The sequence below is a fragment of the Macadamia integrifolia genome, chromosome 6 (genome assembly GCF_013358625.1).
Source record: "Macadamia integrifolia cultivar HAES 741 chromosome 6, SCU_Mint_v3, whole genome shotgun sequence".
Taxonomy (NCBI): domain Eukaryota; kingdom Viridiplantae; phylum Streptophyta; class Magnoliopsida; order Proteales; family Proteaceae; genus Macadamia; species Macadamia integrifolia.
The window spans coordinates 19,182,288-19,190,968 of record NC_056562.1 but is presented as its reverse complement, the minus strand read 5'-3'; the positions used below and the strand labels follow the sequence as shown (position 1 = coordinate 19,190,968).

At 37.9% G+C, this 8,681-nt stretch overlaps 1 pseudogene; it reads left to right on the top strand.

Annotated features, from left to right (window-relative positions):
* The first annotated feature begins 247 nt into the window (after window positions 1-247).
* Window positions 248-8,348, top strand: LOC122082105 (annotated as a pseudogene).
* The last annotated feature ends 333 nt before the right edge of the window (window positions 8,349-8,681 follow it).

The following is an 8,681-nucleotide window of genomic DNA, read 5'->3' as shown; positions in this document are numbered from 1 at the left end:
TGCCGAATCTGCTAATCGTCGAGTTATCACTCTTACAAATAATTCCTCGAGTTACACATCTAGCTCTGACTTGGAGATCCCCTAGGTTAATCAAATCGGACAAAGCTCAACCCAACAACCGGTCTTCCCAGACCTCCAAATCGAAGCAAGAGGAACTGCTCCTCAGGCTTCTTACCAAAGTGGCATTATCTATAAATGGATTATAGATGATATTTCCGAATATAATCTCATGAACAAACTCCAGGAAATGACTATGGTTAGCAACGCTCACCGTATCAAAAATATGGTTGATAGTGCTGTTGCTACTTTACTCATTTCTGGCTTTACAGGCCAGCTTAAAGGTTGGTGGGATTATGTTCTCACAGATAACCAAAATACTGAAATCTTAACTACCATCTAAACACCCCTGAAGGAACTCCCCTTCACGACGTCGAAGGCGACCCTATCAAAGATTTTGTTAATACCCTTATTTTCAGCATCGCAAATTATTTCTTAGGGAACCCTTCTCGTCTCAAAGACCGTAACACTGAACAACTTTCAAACCTTAGGTGTAAGAAATTATATGACTTCAAATAGTACAAAGACATTTTTCTTACCAAAGTCCTAACCAGGCCTGACGCCAACCTTCCCTCTTGGAAAGAAAAATTTCTCACAGGTCTTCCAACTCTGTTTTCTGAGAAAATCAAACAACGTCTTCGTAAAGAAAATGACGGGATTATCCCATACGATCAAACGACCTATGGTCAAATTATTAATCTGATTCATGAAGAAGGATTAGCCTTGTGTATTGACATTAGGTTACGAAAGCAAATTAACAAAGAAAACAAATTTTACAAACGAGAATTAGGAGGATTTTGCGAACAATTTGGTTTTGCTCCCCTTAGACCTCCAACAAAACATAAATCCTCTCAAAAATTCTATAAAAAATTTCACAAATCAAAACATTATGCTTCTCACAAACCTTTCACTACTCCTGAATTTTACCAAAAATCCCCTTCCAAACCGAAGCATAACAAGTACCGAAAGCCTTTCAAGGCACCTAAAAATCCAAACCAAACTTCCCAAGGATGCTTTAAGTGTGGAAAACCTAGCCACATCACCAAATACTACCGTGTCTCCAAAAGAATAAATTCTTTACAAATTTCTGAACAAGATAAGTCTCAAATTTTAGCCATTCTCCAAGACACCACTTCTTTCTCATCTTCTGATGAGCAAGATCACAAACTAAACCAAGTTAATGCTTCTGAGCATTCTGTCTCCAGCTCTATCGATAATGACAACTTCCAAGCTTGTGCTTGTGATTTTTACATTATTGGTTTAAGTTATGAAGATTGTACTTCCAAATCTGTCCGTATGTTGCGAACATCTCCTCAAATAAATATTTTTGAATATATTGATAATTTAACAAACCGCAAACAAAAAAATGCCTGTCTTGAACACCTTAAGCAAATATATCAAGGCTCAAACTTCTATTCCACCTTACAATTTACAAACTATACTTCACAAATTTGAAAAAACACAAACCCCTTCAGTTCTTGATCATTCTACCAGAATCAAAACTCTTGAAACTACTAATGCAACACTGTAGTATGAAATCAAAACCATTAAACAACAATTATCTCTCCGGTCACAAATCTCAAATCAACAAGTCTCTTCCATAAACACTGAGCCTATTCTATCAGAACCATTTACAAATCCCTTTTCAAATCAAGAACCATCTTCTAGTTTTGTTAATACTATTTCCAGTCAAAATTGGTATATCCACATTACTCTTGTGGTTAATGCCTCCTTCAAACTTTCTACCATTGTCCTTGTTGACTCAGGTGCCCAACTCAACTGTATCAACGAAGGTGTCATTCCAACCCAGTACTATGAACATACTACTCAACGGCTTACTACCGTAAATGGGTCTGGGTTGAATGTCCAATACAAATTATCAAATACCCACATTTGTTACAAAGGATTTTGTCTTCCACAAACCTTTCTCCTTGCCAAAGATCTTGACCAAACTATTATCGTAGGTTAGCCATTCCTTGGTATGATAAAACCTTTCAAGATCACCCAAGATTCTATAACCACAAAATTTCAAGGACAAAAAATTATTTTCCCATTTTTACATGCCCAAACTCCTATTTCCCAAATGACAGCCAAAAATAAGCAACTAAATTTTCTTCAAATTGAACTCGCCCATCAACGAATTCTTAATCAATTATCTCATTCCAAAACTATCCAAAAAATAAATCAACTTCGTTCAAAATTTGAGCATAATCTTTGCTCTGAGGTTCCTGATGCCTTTTGGCGTCGTAAAAAACACATGGTTTTCCTATCATACGCCAAAGACTTTACTGACCTTTAAATCCCTACCAAAGCACGACCCGCTCAAATGAACCAAACTCTCTTAGAAACTAGCAAATCTGAAATTAATGACCTTCTGGCCAAAAATCTTATTTGCCATAGTACTTCTCCCTGGAGTTGTACTGCTTTTTATGTTAACAAAGCTTCTGAAATTGAAAGAGGCACCCCTAGGTTGGTTGTTAATTATAAACCTCTCAACGATGCCCTTCAAAAAGACCTTTTACAAAGAATTTACCAGGTAAAAATCTTCTCCAAATTTGACATGAAATCAAGATTTTGGCAGATCTAGATTCATGAAAAAGACCGTTATAAAACTGCTTTTACTACCCCCTTTGGCCTCTATGAATGGAACATCATGCCATTCGGCCTAAAAAATGCTCCTAGTGAATTTCAAAAAATTATGAACTACATTTTTAATCCATATGGGCAATTTACAATTGTCTATATCGATGACGTTCTAGTTTATTCAGATTCAATTGAACAACACTTCAAACACCTCTACCTATTTTATCAAATCATTAAACCAAATGGCCTCGTCCTTTCAAAATGAAAAATGGAATTTTTTCTCACCAAAGTCCATTTTCTTGGACACTTGATCTGAAAGGGTACCTTAACCCCTATTGATCATGCCCTTTCTTTTGGTGACAAATTCCCCGACCAAATTATAGACAAAATCCAACTACAAAGATTCTTGAAAAGTATAAATTATGTTTGTGATTTTCTTCCCCAAATAAGCAAAATTACAGAACCATTATATCTCTGGCTCAAGAAAAACCCAACCCCTTGGTCCTCCACCCAAACTAAGGCTGTCTAAACCATCAAGAATTTGCTCAAAGAAATTCCCTATCTATTTATCCCTAATGCTAAGGCATTTAAAGTAGTTGAAACTGATGCCTCCGATATTGGATATGGTGGAATCCTCAAACAAAGACTCCTTGATAATAACAAAGAACAATTAGTCCAATTTACTTCTGGTCTCTGGAACTCTGCCCAGAAGAATTATAGCACTATCAAAAAAGAAATTTTATCCATAGTTCTTTGCATTCAAAAGTTTTAAAATACATTATTAAACAAACCATTCTTAGTGCCCGTTGACAGTATCGCTGCAAAGTTTGTTTTACAAACTGATGTTTCCAACCTTGCTTCCAAACAAATTTTTTCCCGGTGGTAAGCTTTACTTTCTATTTTTGAATTTCAAATTGAATATATTAAAGGAGAATCAATTTCCATCCCTGACTTCCTTACCCGTGAATTCCTACATGGTCAAACTTCCAAAATCAACCTACTCAAAATGGCTCCCCCTAAAGAATCCATAGCCTCAAATTCCCTGGTCCGTTCAAAAAATAGCTATGGCACCTCTGCCCCCTCAAATCAATCCATTACCCAAAGACCTCACTTGGCTTCCTCAAACCTCCCTTATTCCCATGCCGTCATTCTTTTAACGGCTCCAACAAACAAAGCTAGTTCTAGCCTCCAAACCACCCAAGCAAAGCCACTTCAAACCACCCACAAAAAGATCAAAAACCAATATTTTGAAAAACCTCTCAAAGAAGACCTCTTCACCATCGAAGATGTCCTCCTGAATTATGTTGACTCCCCCCTCAACATTGCCCAAAGAATCTTCTTCCTAGGGTGGCATTTTTATTCCCCCTCAGCAGCAAAAATCCAAGAATTCTATGAGTACATCCTTGTAGATACTGACTCTGTCAGACTTAAACTAAATTTTGACAAGAATGACCCTTCATTGGTTACACATACAACTGTAACCATCTACAAAATTCTTTCCCTCAAAGATTGGAATAACCACCCCCTTACATCAAAGAACTTCTCAAACACCCATACTCCTGCAGGTTATACTTATTATGACTATTAGGAGGCTTGGTACAAAGCTTTCCTATTTCAAAACAAGATTAACCGATGCTCTTGGTTTTTTTGTTTTGATTATAAATTTAACAACCAAACTCCCCTCTGGTTCGCACGATGGTGGGATCAATATGGCCCCATGGCGGATATCCTCCCCTCTCAATTACACGAACCACTCTAAAATTTCTCCCAACACTCCCCAATCACAAACTCACCAACCTGATCTCCTGCAATTCTTTCTCCACTGCCGCTTAGCCTGGATCTTCTTCTGGGATTATGAGATCATAAATTTCCAAATTGAAGATTGGGTCGCCCTAGTTCTCTCCCACGTTTTTCATGTTAGGTGGTGGGATAACTGTGACACCTCAAAATGTGACAAAACAACCCTCATCTAAAGCCTTACTAGCTTGAAACCAGTCCTAGCCCTTCCGGTCTCTTCAAAGTCAAGCATCAAAAGTGAGAAAGAGGCACTTCTGGCTCGCCTTGCGAAACTTGGCTCTGATTCAGGTGATGAATCCAGCGATGGAGCCTACAGCCTCAGCTCTATCAAAAGTTCCATGGCAGCCCATTGCTATACTCAACAGATGGCCCAAAATCCCTCTGATGATGAACCTCCCAGCTCCAAGGCTTCATCATCTACCAAATTCAAACCAGTAGTTTGACGCTCCAGAAGAACTGCCTCAAGAACTTTGACTAAGAAATAATTTGGTCCTTAACGTCTACCAAGACGGTATAAAATTGGCCGACTGATGAGGTCGTTAACACATCTAGTTAGCTAACCACGGACAACCTCTATAAGGAAAGGTGGTACTGTTACTATCCCACGTTAAAGGATAGTAAAGCCAAAAATTAGGCCCATCCACATATGATTTTCCCACCTAGATCAAACCAATGCGGAAAACGGTGTCCTTGACGCATGGAATGCCGTGGTAAGATCTTAGAAGATTTCAAATAAATGACCAAGATCAAGTCCAAATTTCGGCGCCTACAATGCTCCTCAAATGTAATTCATGTACACTATGTTACATGAAATTTAATTTAGAATAGTGATAAATGACATTCAAATGCACCGCAAATGTAAGTGAAACTCAAATGTAAAAGGACTCCCTTAGTCTATAAAAGGGTACTCCTTTTCTTCTCAAACCACTTGGAGAAAAGACTTGGAATTATACTTGGAAAAATTCACCCAAACTTAGAATTAGAGAGTGAGAGCATCCTTCAAGAGAATCGGCCCTCTTAAGATTCACAAAGTCTCGAAGCCTCTGTCGGATTCCCTCAAAGCTCCATCGATCTTCCACAACTCAAGGCTTCGATCATCCCTCTCCAAGTCCGATCGCCCTCAAAGATTAGCATCACCAGTCCCCAAAGCCTCCTCAAAGCTTCAATTACCCTTCTTCTTCTCAAATCCTCAAACCCAAGCCTGTAACTCAATGATCTCCAAAAAATATCAAAGTTTATTTTCAAATTATTATTCTGCATCATATTTTTCTTGCATCTGCATCTGCATCTACAGCTTGCTTCTAGTTCTATCTACACAGAGAAGCCTACAGTAGCGCCTCTCGACTGTGAAACATAGATCCGGTTAAGCAGCTCTTATTTTATTTCTTAATTTTGAGTTCTTGGTCTTGTTTCATTCATTTGTGAGATTTTATTTTTGCACGAATTAGATCTAGGTAAGGTATTACACCTATCCTGGTTTTTGTCTCCTTGTCGAATCGGAGTACGGTATTGCACCTATCTAGTTCTTCTCACCATACAGAACCAGGAGAACCCTATTTCCCTGGATTTTGGTGTAGATCGATCCTATAATATATGATATTACACCAAATAATATTGAATTTCATTTCATGTTTATAGTTATGTTGAATTCTATAGATGGGTTAGAATCATTTATCATTGCATATATTAATAGGATAATTTTATTATTCCATATGACCATATCATATAAGTTGATTTAATCATTTCATATTCCTTCAGTCCTTTCATAAGATTTATTAATGTTCATTTCCATTATGATGATAATTTAACAACCATTGTATATAAGTTGGTTAGGATCATTCAAATTCTTGGGAGAGAAAGTTCAAAATCCAAGTATCTGATAGGAAGATCGTAATATCCAAGTGAGGTAGGTGCCTAACACCTTCCAACACTTATAACCTGACACAAACCCACATCTTTGAAACAAACCGAACATAAAGTCGAATTTGGGGTTCAAACATTTCACAGGAATGCAACCCCCTACTCTAACTCGATCCCTTGATCGGAATTGGGCTCACCAATAGGATTTTAGGCCCTAAATCCTAGGTGGCAACCTCCAACCAAAAAATCAAGTTTTTTCCATCCCCTTTCATGTCATCTGGAAGACAGAAGACATAAAGAAATCCCTAGTAAACCTCGGGAGGAATAAGATAAGGGGAAAATAAAGAAGAAACCGCTCCCCAAGAAATGGAGAGAGGGACGGAAACCCCGAGGGTGAGATATTCTATCTCCAAGAGGACCAAAGGTTTTTTTTTCCCTATTTGTGTCCTCACAAGTATATAATGTTCTTATATAACAAGAAAACTGTATGTTTCTTCATATACATTTCCAGGTGTTATGCACTTATTGGTGGGTATATAAGAAAAGAATGGCTTACCCAATTAAATCTGGACAGCTTTTAACACTATATTTTACCTTTCTAGGTGGCATGTTAGAGAGTTCTCTCGGTGGACCTTGGTCCTACCACATAACATGTCAGATGGGGTTGTAATTTTGTACACAAATGGATCTCATGTCGACTTTGAACATTATTGAAATAGGAAGGGACAAAATGATGATGTGGAAATTCTAATAATTGTTAGAGATTAAAAATTGTTAAAATTAGTCACGTTTTAAATTTTAAGGAGTAATTCAGTCGGTATCCTCCCACATATTATATCCATCCCGTGAATTTACATCTATACATATGGTTGGCCAACCACTAGCATGTTCTATTCAGTAGTCCTCAATTTTCAAAGCTTTATTTGTTTAGTTAATTTAAAACGCCACCCCCTAGAGAATGCCAGTATTATAGGAACACCCCTATTTAATACCAAATTACATTCAGACCCCCTCCCGTCAATCTCTGTTACAGAATATACCTCAAATGTTGACATCAGCAGTTCCTTTTTTTTCTAAATACTATTTTACCCTTAAAATTTATGAAGTACCGAAATTACCCTTTGTTAGTTGTAATCCCAGATTGCTCTCAAACAAGTACTTTAATCAAATCTACAATGAAGTATCATCCAAGAACCCGATGGTGTTGGTAGAGGTAATTAAATCCTTCTACACCAAATCTAGTTTTATCTATGTAGATAGACTAATGGGAGTCTCCAAGTTCCCTCTGGGTTCCCTCTGGATTTCTTGAATGATGGATTTCTCCGAGTTCTCTCTAAATTTCTCCCTGGACCAGAGCAAGGCCCATGACCCAGTTCCATCCTAACGATGAAGCTACCCTTGTAGGTTTGGCATTTAATGTATCCACCATGAAATTCAATGTTGTCTTAGCTGGTTTTCACCTTTTGGATGTAGGCCGCTTGATTCTCTCATCTGCCTTGTTTTTTATTTGGAGACCAACAGATGGAGGAGATCTATTTCCTCCAGATCTGTTAACCCATATGAACAAGAATCAAGTTGTATTCGCTAGTTGGTCTCTCCACTGGTTGACGTCCAGCTGCTTGTATATCCTTGTGCTTGATTTGGATAATGAGGTTCGGAGAAGATCCCATTGCCAGCTGAAGTAATCAGTCAAGGTGAGGTGGAAGTAGAGTTCATTTGTTGGAGTTGGGTGGTTCCTTCTCTATAGTTGAGATTTTGGAAGCTTGGATGAGTATATAGGTTTTGAAGAACTATGAAGAGAGGAATGGTGTATGGTGGACAAAGTGAATCTCAGATGTATAAGAGGACTTGTGGCCAGTGTTTTCCCAATTAGTCAGACTGAGGAATTCATGTTAATGGAGATAACTCAGAAATAGATCTTGTTATACCACTGGAATAGCAGAGTTTGGAAGGAGATGTATTCAGTGAAGAATGCTTATACTAATCCTTTGTGGTTCTTAGCCCATGCTTTCTAGAGCATGCTTTTCTCTTGTCATCAAGGTGAAGAATAGTCTTGAAGATCTTGTAAATTCTCTTGACATTGGGATTAGACTTCACCTACTGTAAATTTTATTACTTATGTTGTGTCCTATTTTTTGATGTTCATCTTGTGCATAACATAAGTGTTTTGCCCAGAGAAAAATGAAAAAAAAAATCCAGAAACTCAGCTCTACTTTTAGCCGAACCAGGTGGAAACACAGAAAAAACAGGAAAAAAAAAAACCCCCAAACCTTTAGTGATGGATCTGTTCACAGCGACCTAGGATGGCAGCGATGGATGGAGCACTTCTTGCTGGCGATGGAATGAGCAGTACTTGGCTGGTAGAAGAAGAGAACGAGATAAGG